This window comes from Hyperolius riggenbachi, chromosome 5 (genome assembly GCF_040937935.1).
Source record: "Hyperolius riggenbachi isolate aHypRig1 chromosome 5, aHypRig1.pri, whole genome shotgun sequence".
NCBI classification, from domain to species: domain Eukaryota; kingdom Metazoa; phylum Chordata; class Amphibia; order Anura; family Hyperoliidae; genus Hyperolius; species Hyperolius riggenbachi.
This window is the reverse complement of record NC_090650.1, coordinates 198,007,729-198,025,651: the sequence shown is the minus strand read 5'-3', so window position 1 is coordinate 198,025,651 and position 17,923 is coordinate 198,007,729. Positions and strand designations below refer to the sequence as shown.

At 47.1% G+C, this 17,923-nt stretch overlaps 1 protein-coding gene across 1 annotated transcript in view; it reads right to left on the bottom strand.

Annotated features, from left to right (window-relative positions):
* The window catches only part of MLH1 (mutL homolog 1), a 199,908-nt gene that overhangs the window by 117,524 nt on the left and 64,461 nt on the right, over nucleotides 1–17,923 (bottom strand). The window lies entirely within an intron of this gene.

Here is a 17,923-nt window from a genome sequence, read left to right as displayed (position 1 = left end):
AACACATTCTGCTTTACTAGTCCCGTGTGAAGGAGAAGGCCCAAAAAAATTTTCATTTCGGAAACTTGGACTGGTTTCCACCGAAAAGGCTGGGCAAGGTACTTTTCCGGATTGGCGGTTATATATTGTGTGGCCTTACGGTTGGTCTCTGCCACAATTAAGTCCAAGAGATCCTGGGTGAAGAACAGATAGAAAAAGTCTAGGGCCGATCCTAGATTATCTGTCTCCACCTGGACTCCAGACTGGGCGGTGAAAGGGGGAAGTACGGGTGCGGCGGAATCAGGGGATTGCCAATTTGGGTTTGCCAGCACCTCTGGTAAATTAGGGGTAGTACGGGCCCGTCTTCTTGGTGGCTGCGACTGGGATCTTACTGCACGTGCCACCGAACCAGTTTCAACTTCCATGCTGGTGCTCGCCACTTCACCAGGGTCTACGGAAGTACTGGTGCTAGGTCCAGGAGATGTTGTGCTGCTGGTGCCTGCCCCACCATGAAATCTCAGACCAGCACGAACACCACTCTGCTGCCCTTGAGGCTGATCCTGCGCCACCTGCGGTCCAACAACATGGGGTGTGGTACGCCTGGCTTTAGCCGGGACCTCAACCTCGTCATCACTATCGGTCAGTGAGCCACTGCTCAATTCAGGTTCAAACTCTGACCCGGAATATTCGTCGAATGAGGCGTCCCAATCGTCCTCATCCGACTGGGCCATGTACCTGAGAACCTCATCATCGGAATACCCCTTTCTTGCCATGGTGGGCTGCTAAATTTAGGGGGTATTCCTCTGAGACTACGCAGAAAAAAGAGAACCTACCTAGCAAAAGGGAGTATTTGAGAGGTAGAAAGCTGTGCTCACTGAGTTTTGATAAAAAAAATAAATCAAAACTGAGGTTTACAGTGCCACAGCTATTGTACAGTGTTTTTTGCAGTGATCAGAAAAAAAATTCTGTCACTGCGGTGGGGCGGGCTGAACGCAAGTGCAGGCGAACGATCAGGCCTGATCGGGCAAACACTGCGTTTTTTTTTGCGGATCCTAGTGACCCTAATAGATCTGACTGCGATCAGTAATGATCACTTACAGATACTATATAGTACCAATGTTGATTAGCGACAGTGATGACGCTAATTAGTGACTGTGGTGCAGTGGGCTGAGCACTAACTGACACTTACAAAGGGGCCTAGCTAACTGGCCTAACTGCTAACACTAGTGATACTAAAAAAGTGACAGTTTTCACTGTTTTTAGATCACTTGGATAGTGACAGGGGGGTGGTGGCGAGTGGGGAATCGGAGGCAATCAGAAACAATCACAGGACAATCAAAGGCAATCACAGGGCAATCGCAGGCCAATCACAGGGCACTCAATTCCTGGGACAATCAAAGTCAATCACAGGGCAATCAAACCAATCACGACACAATCAAAGCCGATCACAGGCCAATCAAAGCAAATCACAGGCCAATCACAGGCCAATCACAGGGCAATCAAACCAATCACGACACAATCAAAGCCGATCACAGGCCAATCACAGGGCAATGAAAGCCGATCACGGGACAATCAAAGACGATCACGGGACAATCAAAGACGATCACAGGCCAATCAAAGGGCATTCACGGGACAATCAAAAAAAATCACGGGACAATCAAATACAATTACAGCACAATAAAATTGAATGTCAGCACAATGAAATTGAATGTCAGCACAATCAAATACAATTGCAGCACAATCAAATACAATGCACTGGGAAGGTGATTGGGGGGGGGGGGGGGGGGGGGGGGGGCTGAGGGCGATCTAAGGGTGTGGGGGGTTGATTAGGTGCCCGCACGGGGCAGACTGGGTCCTGATCTGGTGGGTGGCAGACACAGGGGGTGACGATAGGAGATCAGTGAGGGATTACAGGGGAGAATAGATGTAAACAATGCACTGGGGAGGTTATCAGGAGGGGGGGGGTCTGAGGGCAATCTGAGGGTCTGGGTGGGTGATCAGGTGCCCCCAAGGGACAGTTTAGGGTCTGCGCTGATGGGTGGTGGTGACAAGGGGTGATAGACAGGTGATAGATGGGTGATAGACAGGTGATCAGTGGGTAAGACAGCTATATAGCTGTATACAGCATACAGGGGGGTGGTCTGGGAGGGGGGTCTGGGGGGGATCTGAGGGTAGGGGGGGTGATCAGGGGACCCTAGGAGGCAGTTAGGGACCTAACCTAGGGGATAGCGTCCCTAGATAGTGACAGGGAGTGATTGATGGGTTTTTAGGTGGGTGGTGGGGTGCAGATGCTGGTGTGCTGGGGTGGTCAGGGGGGGTTCTGAGGGCTGGGGTGGGCGATCGGGTGGTCTGTGTGGGGCAAAGAGTGTTTGTGTGCACTTATCTGCAGGCTGCCTGTCCTCTCTGATGGTCGCACGACGAGTGACCATCAGCGGAGGAGGCAGCCAGTATAATACACTTTGTTACAATAACAAAGTGTATTATACTCCTCTGATTGGCCGGATCGCCGCATTTGAAACCCGCCGGCGCTGCTAATTGGCCGGCGGGTTTCCGTGCAGAGTGGGCGGAGCCTATTGCCGGCGGCGATCGCGTCATTGATGACGCGATCGCCGCACAGCCACCGCTGATGCCGCCCCCGCCGATGGGCGTATTGCGGTCGTTTGGGCCCGGTCTTTGCCGCCGCCCATCGGCTGGGGGCGGTCGTTAAGTGGTTAAAGGGTACCTGATTTGACATGCAACATGATGGGATAAATATAGTACTAATCCTGCTAAGAAATGGTCTAAAGTCCCCATTTTGCCATACAGCAAACGTTAAAAACGAGTTCTGTTATCTATGCAAATTATATAGTCAAAGTCAAACTGAGTCAAATCTCCTGAAAAGTAAATAGAAGGTACACCGGGTTATTTGATTGAGTAGATAATGCTTTAATCTATTATTTGGACATAAGGCTATAATATAGGACAACTGTACAAAATAATCCCACGGGGGGGCAAACAACCTTTAACAGCTCAAATGGAAATAAAATTAAAAGGCATGATGAATAAAGATTTACTTTTGCCTGTATGTAGCATTAGCTGGGATGCTACTGGAAGAATAGTTCATTGTATTCAAAGAATACTGGGACTAATGTGATTAAGATTATTTGTTATAGATGTCCCATATTAGGTTACATGTTTGTACATAGCAAAACAGAGACTTAAGCCATTTACCCACGTCGCAATTTTATCGACAACTGATGATTTTTCGAGCACTGGTCGCTTTCATGATATTGCAAAGTGGGTACACACACTCGACCATGCAAACGTCGCTTAGTGTCACACAGCAATGATGACCGTCACAGTGGATCGGATCTTTTAAGTGTACCAGAGATCAGAAAGTACAAAGAATCGATACTTACCAGTGGCTTCCTCCAGCCCCATAAACACGTGCAAGTCCCTCACCATCTTCGCCGGTCTACTATTCAGCCGTGATCAGCCCTGGTAACTTGCTCAGTCGGGTCCAGTCTGGGTCTTCTGCGCATGCGCGAACCTCCAGCGCATGCGCAGAAAACCCAGGCTGACGCAGCGTAAGCAGTTAGCGGGGCTGATCGTGGCTGAACGGCTGGCCGTGGGAGGAAAGCGAGGGACTCACACGTGTTTATGGGGCTGTAGGAAGCCCCGGGTAAGGATCAATTCTTTGTACTTTCTGATCTCTGGTTTACTTTAATATCCCTGGCAACTCCTACACGAAGCACCGCGATCGCTTGAAGTCTTGCTTGCAACGTTGTGTGACCTCGTGCTTAACCTGCCCGCAGTAAGAGGCGTCGCTAACAACCGTCGTCAAGGGGACATTACTGTACCCATCGGGTGGCGAGTACAGAGCTTAAAGTGGACCTGAACTCTTGCACAGGACACAAGGAAAACATAACAGAAATGCACTGTTTGTATTTAAAGAGTTTAGCCTGTGTAATTCCCCATCATAGGTGTCTAATCACTAGTTGTAATTTGATCTCCCCCTGTGTCACATGACTGCCTATGGCAGATAAGCCCATTTGTAAGTACAGGCTGTAAACAATATGCCTGCTTCCATGAATCAGGAAGTATAAACTGCGCAGATATATTTTAGGATTTGTACCAGCTGTAACAAAGACATGTTTTTTTGTTTAAGGCTGGTTTCACAGTGGGACGTTACAGGCGCACGTTAGAGCAGCCTGTAACGCAGCCCACCGCACAGTAATGAAAAATCAATGGGGCTGTTCACAGTGCCCACGTTGCGTTACATTGTAACGCTGCGTCACAAGGCAATGTACTGCATGCAGTACTTTAGATGCGGCTGAGCCGCGTTAGACTGCTTGCACATGCTCAGTAACGTTGGGGAGGAGCGGAGAGCGGCCAGGCACATGGCTAATTAATATGCACTGCACGTTGTGACGTGCAGTGTTTACTTCCTGGAGCGGCCGCTCTGTGCGGCGATTGGCCGGCGGGACCACGTGATGCCGCATGTGCACAAGAGTGTGCATCACGGCATCACTGACGCCAGAGTGAGCTGCACAACGCGGCTCACTCTGACGTCCAGATCCAGCACCACCAGGCGTTCCGTTAGGGGGACGTTATGAGACCTTAACGCCCCCTCTAACGCAACGTCCTGGTGTGAAATTAGCCTAAAGGTTATTATGCTGTTGTGTATCTTTTAGAGCACAGAGGAGTTCTGAGTTCAGGTCCGCTTTAACAAGAATCTCTTGATAACAATCAAGGCAATATGCAAGCGAAGAGAACACACATCTAAAGTGAGGGAGAACAGATAGAAGTTTCATGGTTTCAAGATGTTTCTGCATGGGAGATGAATAAAAAGTGTACAACCAAAAAACAAATCCAGTCGGAAACAACCCTTTTTACTCTGGGGAAATTCTTAAAACTTTTTTTTCTCCATCATTGCTATTAAGTTCTTCAAAAAGAAACAGTACACAATGCAATGACATTGGTTCGAGGAAGAGGGCACAAGAAACACAACAATTACATTCTGTAATCATAACATTCAAGTGATAACAGGAAACCTCGACTTGAGCCATTTCCACAGAACATTGGGAAAGGGGGCAGATAAACAGGTCACAGAAATAAAATAACCCAGGAGAACAAAATCTTACACGATAATGATAATGGCAAATTAAAAAAGGTGGTACAGAGCGCTATTGATGGCATGAGGTCAGCAAAACGTTTCAGGCTACATGCCCTTTGTCAAGTGTGTAACCAACATACAATTATATAGACACGAATGTAAAAACACACCCACTGCAGTAATTGGGGTGGGCACAAACTTCACATTATCATTAAATCTTATGGAGCAAAAAAAAAAAAAAAAGCATGTAGCCCGAAACATTGGACTAATATGCTGCATCACCACAATTTTAATAAATGTTAAAAAGTTTGAAGAATTTCCGTAGAGTGAGGGTTAAGTCCAGATTGGATTTGTTGTTTGCTTGTACGTTTCTTCAGAGGCTTGATGGACCTCTAAGGGCTCGTTTCCACTGGTGCGGAAACCGGGCCAAATCCACAGTTTCCCCGCAGGCAAATCGTGCGGGGAAACTCTGCCATAGGAAAATGGCGCCACCAACCGAATCGCTTCCCTTAGCGATTCGGCCGGCATTGCCATCAGTTTCCATGCGGGAGGCTAGGAATCCCATAGCCATGCATGGCACGGCTTATGGGATTTGTCAGTGTTCCTGCAGACGAGGAAGTGCCGCCGCGCGTCTCCCAGCCGCTCGCGGCACTAGTGGAAACGGGCCCTAACCATTGTCTGCAACTCCCCTGCAAACATTCACTGTGTCCTTAGGAACATTGATTAACCTCTTTGCTTTACATGAATAAAAAATGCCATTATTCCCTGGAGAGAATCAAAACATTTAACATGGATTTTATTCTAATTATAAAACAGGCCAGTCATTGACGGGTCAGTTAATTGCTTTTCCAGCCCCACCCTGCACATAGATTTTCCAGAAATTGGGACCACAATCTATTTTGACTAACATCCTCAGCTTTTATGAGGTAGTGAACACTAATGTGGACATTGGGAATGCTGTAGATGCGATATACTTGGCCTTTGCAAAGGCCTTTGTCACTGTTCCCCACAAAAGTCTGGTGCACAAGTTGAGGATGCAAGGACTGGGGAAGAGTCTGTGTACATGGATAGGGAACTGGCTAATGGACAGAGAAGAGTTGTGGTCAATAGATCAAATTCAAAATGGGTGACTATTAGCAGTGGGGTCCCTCAGGGGTCAGTACTGGGTCCAGTGCTCTTCAATTGATTTATTAATTATCTAGTAGATGCAGTAGAAAGCAATGTTGCTATGTTTGCAGATGATACAAAATTGTGCAGAATCATCAACTCTCAGGAAGATGGTGACATATTACAACAGGATCTGGATAGGATGGCTATATGGGCACATAAATGGCAGATGAAATTTAATGTTGAAAAATGTAAAGTCATGTATTTTGGTCGTACCAATGGTCTAAGACCATACATATAAACGGGATACAAATGGGGATATCAAACTTGGAGAAGAACTTAGGAGTACTCAACAACAAGTTAAATAATCGTATTCAATGCCAAGCCGCTAAAGCTAATAACATTTTGTGATGCATTAAAAGGGAAATAAAAACCAAAAATATTGCCCCTGTTTAACTCTCTAGTAAGGCCACCTCTGGAATACAGAATGCAGTCCTGGGCACCACATTACAGGAAAGATATTGCAGTTTTAGGGCTCTTTTCCACCACCAGGACATTGTGTCTTAGGGGACGTTATGGCCGCATAATATTGCCCCTGTTTAACTCTCTAGTAAGGCCACATCTGGAATACAGAATTCAGTCCTGGGCACCACATTACAGGAAAGATATTGCAGTTTTAGGGCTCTTTCCCACCACCAGGACATTGCGTCTTAGGGGACGTTATGGTCGCATAACGTGCCCCTAACGCAACGCCTGGTGGTGTTCAAGGAGGACGCCAGAGTGAGCCGTGTTATGCAGCTCTTTGTGCGAACTGCGTCTCCGTGGCGCTGATTGGCTGGCGGGACACACACACACACACAGTGTGAAAAGCAGGCATTCTATAGAATGCCTAGGCAATATATACAATGCCTGGAGTTTTTTGGCAAGGTATGAAATAGCTGTGTTACATACATTTCCTAGGCATTCTATACAATGCCTAGGCATTCTAAAGAATGACAAGTACTCATTTGGCAAAGTGTGAAATGGGATATCAGAGAGGTATTTTTCCCCATCTAAATGCCTGAGAATGAAAGAACATTTAAAAGAAATAAAAAATATATATGTTTGCAAGAATGAATTTTGAATTGCACTTAATTTTCTTCTTTACACAAAGGCATTTCTTACTTTGGCACTTCGTCTTGCACATGCACCTCAGAAACCCTTGGCCGCTTCCAGTCGACTGAGCAGTAGCAACAGATCGTAGAGGTATTTCGTGGTCAGGAAAGTCTTCAACTCTCAGTAAGCTCTTTGGACAAACTGTGAATTGTGATCTTGCATATACAGGGTGGGCCATTTATATGGATACACCTTAATAAAATGGGAATGGTTGGCGATATTAACTTCCTGTTTGTGGCACATTAGTATATGTGAGGGGGGAAACTTTTCAAGATGGGTGGGGACCATGGTGGCCATTTTGAAGTCGGCCATTTTGAATCCAACATTTGTTTTTCAATAGGAAGTGGGTCATGTGACACATAAAACTTATTGGGAATTTCACAAAAACACAAAACAATGGTGTGCTTGATTTTAACACAACTTTATTCTTTCATGAGTTATTTACAAGTTTCTCTTTGTTTACAGCCATTGACATATTGCCGAGGTTAACACGTGAGGAACAGATAAAAATTATGTGGTCTGGTGAACGCAGTAACCGGGTCATTGCAGCAGATTTCAATGCAAGACACCCAACGAGACCACCCATCTCCCATGCTACAGTTATCAAACTGCTTGCTAAGTTTCGTGAAACTGGTTCAGTGTTGGATTTGCCAAAATGTGGACGCATTAAATCTGTCACTAATGAAGAAACATCAGTGGCTGTCCTAGCTTCATTCAGCAAGAGCCCACAGTGTAACAATCGCTGGAGAATTGCATTAGTCGAACATCCCTTCGGCGGATATTAGCTACTCACAAATGGCACCCTTACAAACTCCAGCTACTGCAGCATCTCAACGAGGATGATCCAGATTGGCGCACTGAATTTGCAGAACGGGCAAAACAAAAGTTGGAACAGGACCCTCAGTTTACGCACAAGATTTTGTTCAGTGATGAGGCAAACTTTTATGTGAATGGTGAAGTTAACAAACAAAACCACCGCTATTGGTCTGACACTAACCCACATTGGATAGATCCCTCCAAGACTGTTGGAACAAAAAAATTGATAGTATGGTGCGGTAAATGGGGTACAAAGATAGTGGGGCCATTCTTCATCAATGGAAACCTCAAGGCCACTGGATATGCGAAATTGCTACATGATGAGGGGTTTCTCTCTTTATGCACTGAAGCTGGCACGTTCCCTGAGTTTTTCCAGCAAGATGGTTCAGTTGAATGGCCCACTGTAATCAAGAGACAGATTCGGGCACCATCCGTCATTCAGCTCATTTATTTGTGGACAGTGTGTGCAATACAAAGAGTCAGAATGAATATCACCTGATCCTCATGGCGAAACCGTGCGGGGTAAGATGGAGGTGGGTGCTTTGGGTTGTAGAAGGGTCGGCGACGGCCGTTTCGCGTCCACCAGGACGCTTGGTCACGCTGCGTTCCACAAAATGGCCGCCGAGGCGCTTCCGGTATAAGACGGGGACAAGCCCCGCCCCTTCCGGCTGCGTGTCGGCGCCCGTGCTTGAAGGTGATTGGTCGACCAAAGAGGGAGCCCGGATCCCAGTTCGCATGTGTAGCCCGGTGACGCGAAAAAGGTGCGACCTACAGGTCGCACGGCTGACCAAAAACATATAATTGTATTCAAAGTCGGCCGGCAAGACGTAGCGAAAACGCGCCACGTCGCCCTTTAATCGCACAATAGAGGCGAAGTGACCTCAAAGTGTGCCCAGCAGGTACACACCACCAGGCTTAAAAAATACATGTAAACACAAGGTCCAGGCGCCATCTCCTGGCCGGTAAAATTAGTGCACCACATTTGCTACCTACGTGCAGAAATGTTATAGTGACTAAAACCAATAGTCGGGGCGTTCTGAGTTTGCAAGAGACATTACAATCACATCCATTGCTGGAAGCATCCATCTCCATGTGGCCTAAACTCACAAATATCGTGCTATAGGCCACGGAGGTGAAGTGTAGGACATATACCACAATTTCGCCACCAGGAATGGGGGGAGGAGGAAGAAAGGGGGGAGCATGGAACACAGAGCATGGAAACGATTCAAGTACAAATCATAGAGCATTACATATTGTACCAAAGGGTAAACATTGGAAGATCTACTAGACAAGTTCTACTCAAAGGGGCATATCAGGGGTCTAGCATGCAAGAGAGTTCAATTTTGTCATTTAAACCAAGGGGGCCCATAGCATTAGTTTGTAATATTAACCAGGTCTCCCTCCTCAGCAACATTTTCTCCCTGTCACCCCCCCGTCTCTGGGGCTCGACCCTATCCAGTACTGCAAATTTTAAACCTCTACCACTCCCCCCGTGTTTTTCATTCATATGTGTTACGAGCCTTGTCCCACTCTTTCCGGATTTAACTGAACTCAAATGCTCTCCCATCCTAACTTTCAATGGGCGTGTAGTTTGGCCAATATAATAACGGCCACATGGGCAGAACATCACATACACAACAAAATCCGTGGTACAGGAAAAGAAAGATCTAGCCTGGAACACCTCCTTTCCCACCTGCACACTCCTTTGGAGTAGCATGTGGGGGCAATGGACACAACGTCCACATCTAAAGTTTCCCTTAGGGATAGTTCTATTCAGCCAGTTGGTTTTCCTCGGGGAAATAAACTCACTCCGAGTGAGCATATTCCTCAAGGTGGGTGCTCGTCTGAAGGCCACTCGTGGTGGTCCCCCCACTTTCCTCGACAAGTCGGTGTCTTTCATAATAACGTTCCAGTATCTAAAAATGGTCTTTCTAATTTTCTCTGCCATGGGGGTGTAATCGAAGGTGAAGGTCATTCTTTTTCTATCTGATTCCTTTCCTTTTTTTGGGGTTAGCAGATCTATTCTTTCCTGTTTCTTAGCACGCTCCCTGGCTTCCCCTAATTGTACAGGATCATAGCCTCTTTTAATAAATCTCTCAGTCATTTCATCTGCCTGGCAGTCGAAATCTGATTCTCTCTTGTTATTTCTCCTTAGTCTCAAGTACTGTCCGTATGGGATTGCCCTAATGACATGTTTCGGGTGAAAACTATTAGCATGCAGGATTGCATTTGTGGCTGTAGATTTTCTATAGCCCTTGCTATGAATCTCATCATCTTGAACCATTAACTTCAGGTCTAAAAAAAGTCACCTCTGTATGACTCAGTTCTGCCGTAAATTCCATATTGATTTCGTTGGTATTTAAATACCCCATAAACAAGTCAAACTCATAATCAGAGCCCGACCACACCACCAGGACGTCGTCCACATACCTCGACCATTGTCTGACGCATCTCCGAAACGGGTTACTCTCGGAGAATACGGCAGACTCCTCCCACGCCCCCAGAAAGAGGTTTGCGAAAGAGCATGCCACTGGGGTCCCCATGGCGGTGCCGGCGGTCTGTTGATACCAACGCCCATCGAATAGGAACGCGTTGTGCTTCAGCACGAATTCCAAACATTCACATAAAAAATCAATGTAACCATCATCCTTATTGGTGCGTTTCAAAAATCGTTTGACCGCCAGCACCCCCAAATCCTGAGGGATACGGCTGTACAGGCTGACCACATCAATGGTGGCCAGTCTGTCCCCTGGGACCCACGTGGCACGCTCCAACATCTGCAACACCTCTAGTGTGTCCCTTAAATACGAGGGCACCCCTCTCAATAGGGGGCGCAGGAGATGGTCGAGGCATCTGGACAGTCCCTCCGTGAGAGACCCACAGCCCGACACTATGGGGCGTCCCGGCGGTGCGGCCAAAGACTTGTGCAATTTTGGGATGTGGTACCAGACGGGGCGTCTTGGAAAGGGGGGCAGTAGGTCCACGGCCAGTTTCCTGGACAAAAAACCCCTCTCTACCCCCCCCTCCAATAGATGCTTCAGTTTGATTTGGAACTCTGGGGTCGGGTCAGCCGCGAGCGGGCAATAGGTGGTTTCATCATTTAATTGCCTTTCGGCTTCTTGTTTGTACTGGTCAGCAGACATTATGACCAAGTTCCCACCCTTGTCCGCCCCGCGGATGACGAGACCATCATTCCCCTTTAACCATTCCAAAGCCAATCTCTCATCTTTGCTCATATTGGGCACCGCATCTACAAAAATTTCAGCTTTCATGTCCTGCATAACCCTATCAAAAAAATGGTCTATGCTAGAGCCAGGGCTAACTGGAAAGGGGTGTACCGACCTACAAGCTCTAAATGATTGTACATCCCCCAGTCTCAATTTCTCTGCATCATCAAGTATTCCCGCCCACCCCACATCTTTGCCCTCAGTCCAAAGTTCATCTATGATCCGGGCTAATTCCTCATCAGTTGGGTCGTCCCGTGCCCATAGGTCAGAGACCATGGCATCAGTACTTGACCCTACCGTCATTTGAGGTAAATCCTGGGGAGTAAAAATAGAAATAGAGACACCCTCAGTTAGCCTACCGTCGGTTCTGGGGTTTCCCACCAACCTCACGGTTTCAGGGCCGTCCGTCATAGGGTGGGCAGGAGTTGTATTCATCTTCCATAATTCTTGATCATTCGTGTCTTCAAACTTTTGGCAAATCACCAACTTTCGTGTAGCTTTAAACAAATCGATCGTAAAAGCTGTCAGGTCAAATTTTCTAGTCGGGCAATAGTTCAGGCCCTTTTTCAAGAGACTATTGCAGGCTTCAGGTATGTCCACACCAGATATATTGATGACCTGCAGTCCTTCTTCCCCATCCACTGGCGTTATCTGATTGACTTGCGTTTCTTGGTATTCTGTTTCACCTCCTGGACCCCCTCCCAATGCACCGCTCGTCTTGTGTCTGTTCCTTCCTCCTCGTCTGACTCTATGTCTAAAGGGGCAGTCGCTCCAACACATGATGGCTCAGGTACTTGTTTATTGCCAACGATCTTTTTGGGGGTCTTTGGTTTTTTCTTTGGTTTCTTATTAGGGCCCCCTTTTGGTTTATTCTTAGGATCGTTATCACTATCAGATCCCGAGTCTGTTGTCCAGTAGCCCTTCCCTTTTGGTGATTTAAATGATACTACAGGTCCCCAATTGAATATCTTGCCCTTGTCGAAATCTTCCCTGTCCCTGAAGAACTTCTTAAGTTTTCTTGCCTTGATTTCGTCTTGTATTTTGCTTATCTTCTCTTCAAGCTTTTTGGATACCGTCGTGAACTTCTCCTCAGATACCGAGTCCTTATATCTTGACTTGGTCTCGCTTAGCTCGTCAGACACTTTATTGTATTCGACGGTAGATCTCGCTAAAACGATATTTTGAAGTCGTCTAGCATGCTCCAAGTGCTCCTCCTCCCAATCTTCAACAAACTGCTTATCTTCCCTGTATTCCGAGGGTTCCCAATATCTCCTGAAACCTCTTGCTACAATCCCATCCCTTTTGTAGCGTCTTAAGGTGGTGACATTACAATCACAAGAGACATTACAATCACATCCATTGCTGGAAGCATCCATCTCCATGTGGCCTAAACTCACAAATATCGTGCTATAGGCCACGGAGGTGAAGTGTAGGACATATACCACAATTTCGCCACCAGGAATGGGGGGAGGAGGAAGAAAGGGGGGAGCATGGAACACAGAGCATGGAAACGATTCAAGTACAAATCATAGAGCATTACATATTGTACCAAAGGGTAAACATTGGAAGATCTACTAGACAAGTTCTACTCAAAGGGGCATATCAGGGGTCTAGCATGCAGGAGAGTTCAATTTTGTCATTTAAACCAAGGGGGCCCATAGCATTAGTTTGTAATATTAACCACGGAGGCCAATAAAGAGGTGGGTGCGCGGGTCTTGGAGTTCAAGTTGGGGCGTTTGAGTGAGCAAGAGACCAAATTATTTTGGACTGTCACCACCTTAAGACGCTACAAAAGGGATGGGATTGTAGCAAGAGGTTTCAGGAGATATTGGGAACCCTCGGAATACAGGGAAGATAAGCAGTTTGTTGAAGATTGGGAGGAGGAGCACTTGGAGCATGCTAGACGACTTCAAAATATCGTTTTAGCGAGATCTACCGTCGAATACAATAAAGTGTCTGACGAGCTAAGCGAGACCAAGTCAAGATATAAGGACTCGGTATCTGAGGAGAAGTTCACGACGGTATCCAAAAAGCTTGAAGAGAAGATAAGCAAAATACAAGACGAAATCAAGGCAAGAAAACTTAAGAAGTTCTTCAGGGACAGGGAAGATTTCGACAAGGGCAAGATATTCAATTGGGGACCTGTAGTATCATTTAAATCACCAAAAGGGAAGGGCTACTGGACAACAGACTCGGGATCTGATAGTGATAACGATCCTAAGAATAAACCAAAAGGGGGCCCTAATAAGAAACCAAAGAAAAAACCAAAGACCCCCAAAAAGATCGTTGGCAATAAACAAGTACCTGAGCCATCATGTGTTGGAGCGACTGCCCCTTTAGACATAGAGTCAGACGAGGAGGAAGGAACAGACACAGACACAAGACAAGCGGTGCATTGGGAGGGGGTCCAGGAGGTGAAACAGAATACCAAGAAACGCAAGTCAATCAGATAACGCCAGTGGATGGGGAAGAAGGACTGCAGGTCATCAATATATCTGGTGTGGACATACCTGAAGCCTGCAATAGTCTCTTGAAAAAGGGCCTGAACTATTGCCCGACTAGAAAATTTGACCTGACAGCTTTTACGATCGATTTGTTTAAAGCTACACGAAAGTTGGTGATTTGCCAAAAGTTTAAAGACACGAATGATCAAGAATTATGGAAGATGAATACAACTCCTGCCCACCCTATGACGGACGGCCCTGAAACCGTGAGGTTGGTGGGAAACCCCAGAACCGACGGTAGGCTAACTGAGGGTGTCTCTATTTCTATTTTTACTCCCCAGGATTTACCTCAAATGACGGTAGGGTCAAGTACTGATGCCATGGTCTCTGACCTATGGGCACGGGACGACCCAACTGATGAGGAATTAGCCCGGATCATAGATGAACTTTGGACTGAGGGCAAAGATGTGGGGTGGGCGGGAATACTTGATGATGCAGAGAAATTGAGACTGGGGGATGTACAATCATTTAGAGCTTGTAGGTCGGTACACCCCTTTCCAGTTAGCCCTGGCTCTAGCATAGACCATTTTTTTGATAGGGTTATGCAGGACATGAAAGCTGAAATTTATGTAGATGCGGTGCCCAATATGAGCAAAGATGAGAGATTGGCTTTGGAATGGTTAAAGGGGAATGATGGTCTCGTCATCCGCGGGGCGGACAAGGGTGGGAACTTGGTCATAATGTCTGCTGACCAGTACAAACAAGAAGCCGAAAGGCAATTAAATGATGAAACCACCTATTGCCCGCTCGCGGCTGACCCGACCCCAGAGTTCCAAATCAAACTGAAGCATCTATTGGAGGGGGGGGGGGGGGGGGGGGTAGAGAGGGGTTTTTTGTCCAGGAAACTGGCCGTGGACCTACTGCCCCCCTTTCCAAGACGCCCCGTCTGGTACCACATCCCAAAATTGCACAAGTCTTTGGCCGCACCGCCGGGACGCCCCATAGTGTCGGGCTGTGGGTCTCTCACGGAGGGACTGTCCAGATGCCTCGACCATCTCCTGCGCCCCCTATTGAGAGGGGTGCCCTCGTATTTAAGGGACACACTAGAGGTGTTGCAGATGTTGGAGCGTGCCACGTGGGTCCCAGGGGACAGACTGGCCACCATTGATGTGGTCAGCCTGTACAGCCGTATCCCTCAGGATTTGGGGGTGCTGGCGGTCAAACGATTTTTGAAACGCACCAATAAGGATGATGGTTACATTGATTTTTTATGTGAATGTTTGGAATTCGTGCTGAAGCACAACGCGTTCCTATTCGATGGGCGTTGGTATCAACAGACCGCCGGCACCGCCATGGGGACCCCAGTGGCATGCTCTTTCGCAAACCTCTTTCTGGGGGCGTGGGAGGAGTCTGCCGTATTCTCCGAGAGTAACCCGTTTCGGAGATGCGTCAGACAATGGTCGAGGTATGTGGACGACGTCCTGGTGGTGTGGTCGGGCTCTGATTATGAGTTTGACTTGTTTATGGGGTATTTAAATACCAACGAAATCAATATGGAATTTACGGCAGAACTGAGTCATACAGAGGTGACTTTTTTAGACCTGAAGTTAATGGTTCAAGATGATGAGATTCATAGCAAGGGCTATAGAAAATCTACAGCCACAAATGCAATCCTGCATGCTAATAGTTTTCACCCGAAACATGTCATTAGGGCAATCCCATACGGACAGTACTTGAGACTAAGGAGAAATAACAAGAGAGAATCAGATTTCGACTGCCAGGCAGATGAAATGACTGAGAGATTTATTAAAAGAGGCTATGATCCTGTACAATTAGGGGAAGCCAGGGAGCGTGCTAAGAAACAGGAAAGAATAGATCTGCTAACTCCAAAAAAAGGAAAGGAATCAGATAGAAAAAGAATGACCTTCACCTTCGATTACACCCCCATGGCAGAGAAAATTAGAAAGACCATTTTTAGATACTGGAACGTTATTATGAAAGACACCGACTTGTCGAGGAAAGTGGGGGGACCACCACGAGTGGCCTTCAGACGAGCACCCACCTTGAGGAATATGCTCACTCGGAGTGAGTTTATTTCCCCGAGGAAAACCAACTGGCTGAATAGAACTATCCCTAAGGGAAACTTTAGATGTGGACGTTGTGTCCATTGCCCCCACATGCTACTCCAAAGGAGTGTGCAGGTGGGAAAGGAGGTGTTCCAGGCTAGATCTTTCTTTTCCTGTACCACGGATTTTGTTGTGTATGTGATGTTCTGCCCATGTGGCCGTTATTATATAGGCCAAACTACACGCCCATTGAAAGTTAGGATGGGAGAGCATTTGAGTTCAGTTAAATCCGGAAAGAGTGGGACAAGGCTCGTAACACATATGAATGAAAAACACGGGGGGAGTGGTAGAGGTTTAAAATTTGCAGTACTGGATAGGGTCGAGCCCCAGAGACGGGGGGGTGACAGGGAGAAAATGTTGCTGAGGAGGGAGACCTGGTTAATATTACAAACTAATGCTATGGGCCCCCTTGGTTTAAATGACAAAATTGAACTCTCCTGCATGCTAGACCCCTGATATGCCCCTTTGAGTAGAACTTGTCTAGTAGATCTTCAAATGTTTACCCTTTGGTACAATATGTAATGCTCTATGATTTGTACTTGAATCGTTTCCATGCTCTGTGTTCCATGCTCCCCCCTTTCTTCCTCCTCCCCCCATTCCTGGTGGCGAAATTGTGGTATATGTCCTACACTTCACCTCCGTGGCCTATAGCACGATATTTGTGAGTTTAGGCCACATGGAGATGGATGCTTCCAGCAATGGATGTGATTGTAATGTCTCTTGCAAACTCAGAACGCCCCGACTATTGGTTTTAGTCACTATAACATTTCTGTACGTAGGTAGCAAATGTGGTGCACTAATTTTATCGGCCAGGAGATGGCGCCTGGACCTTGTGTTTACATGTATTTTTTAAGCCTGGTGGTGTGTACCTGCTGGGCACACTTTGAGGTCACTTCGCCTCTATTGTGCGATTAAAGGGCGACGTGTCGCGTTTTCGCTACGTCTTGCCGGCCGACTTTGAACACAATTATATGTTTTTGGTCAGCCGTGCGACCTGTAGGTCGCACCTTTTTCGCGTCACCGGGCTACACATGCGAACTGGGATCCGGGCTCCCTCTTTGGTCGACCAATCACCTTCAAGCACGGGCGCCGACACGCAGCCGGAAGGGGCGGGGCTTGTCCCCGTCTTATACCGGAAGCGCCTCGGCGGCCATTTTGTGGAACGCAGCGTGACCAAGCGTCCTGGTGGACGCGAAACGGCCGTCGCCGACCCTTCTACAACCCAAAGCACCCACCTCCATCTTACCCCGCACGGTTTCGCCATGAGGATCAGGTGATATTCATTCTGACTCTTTGTATTGCACACACTGTCCACAAATAAATGAGCTGAATGACGGATGGTGCCCGAATCTGTCTCTTGATTACAGTGAGTACGTATATTGCTTCCTTCCTACCATTATCTGCGAGGCACACGTCAGTGGCTGTATGTGTTTGAAAGTGCAAGTGACCTACTGTGCGGGGTTTTTTTGACCCAATGCAACTCGACCCACGGAATCCTCCTGGTTGTTAGGAGTGCCACACCCACTTTTCTTGAACTCAGTTGAATGGCCCCCAAGGTCTCCCGATCTGACCCCCTTAGACTTATCTTTGGGGTCATCGGAAGGCAATTGTCTATGCTGTGAAGAGAAGAGCTGTGCAGCACCTGAAACTATGGATACTGGAAGCCTGTGCTAGCATTTCTCCTGCGGTGTTGCTATCAGTGTGTTTAGAGTGGGAGAAGAGGGTTTCATTGACAATCCAACACAATGGGCAGCACATTGAACACATTTTATAAAAGTGGTCTGAAGCTTGTAAATAACTCATGAAAGAATAAAGTTACGTTAAAACCAAGCACACCATTGTTTTTCTTGTGATGGATGATCCAAAAGCTTCCTGGATCCCTCTACAGCTCACCGTTTCAAGGCAGGGTACCTTTACACCGATTCTAGTCAGCGAGTCATAGTTTTCATTGGTGGTAAGCTTGGTTTATTACGT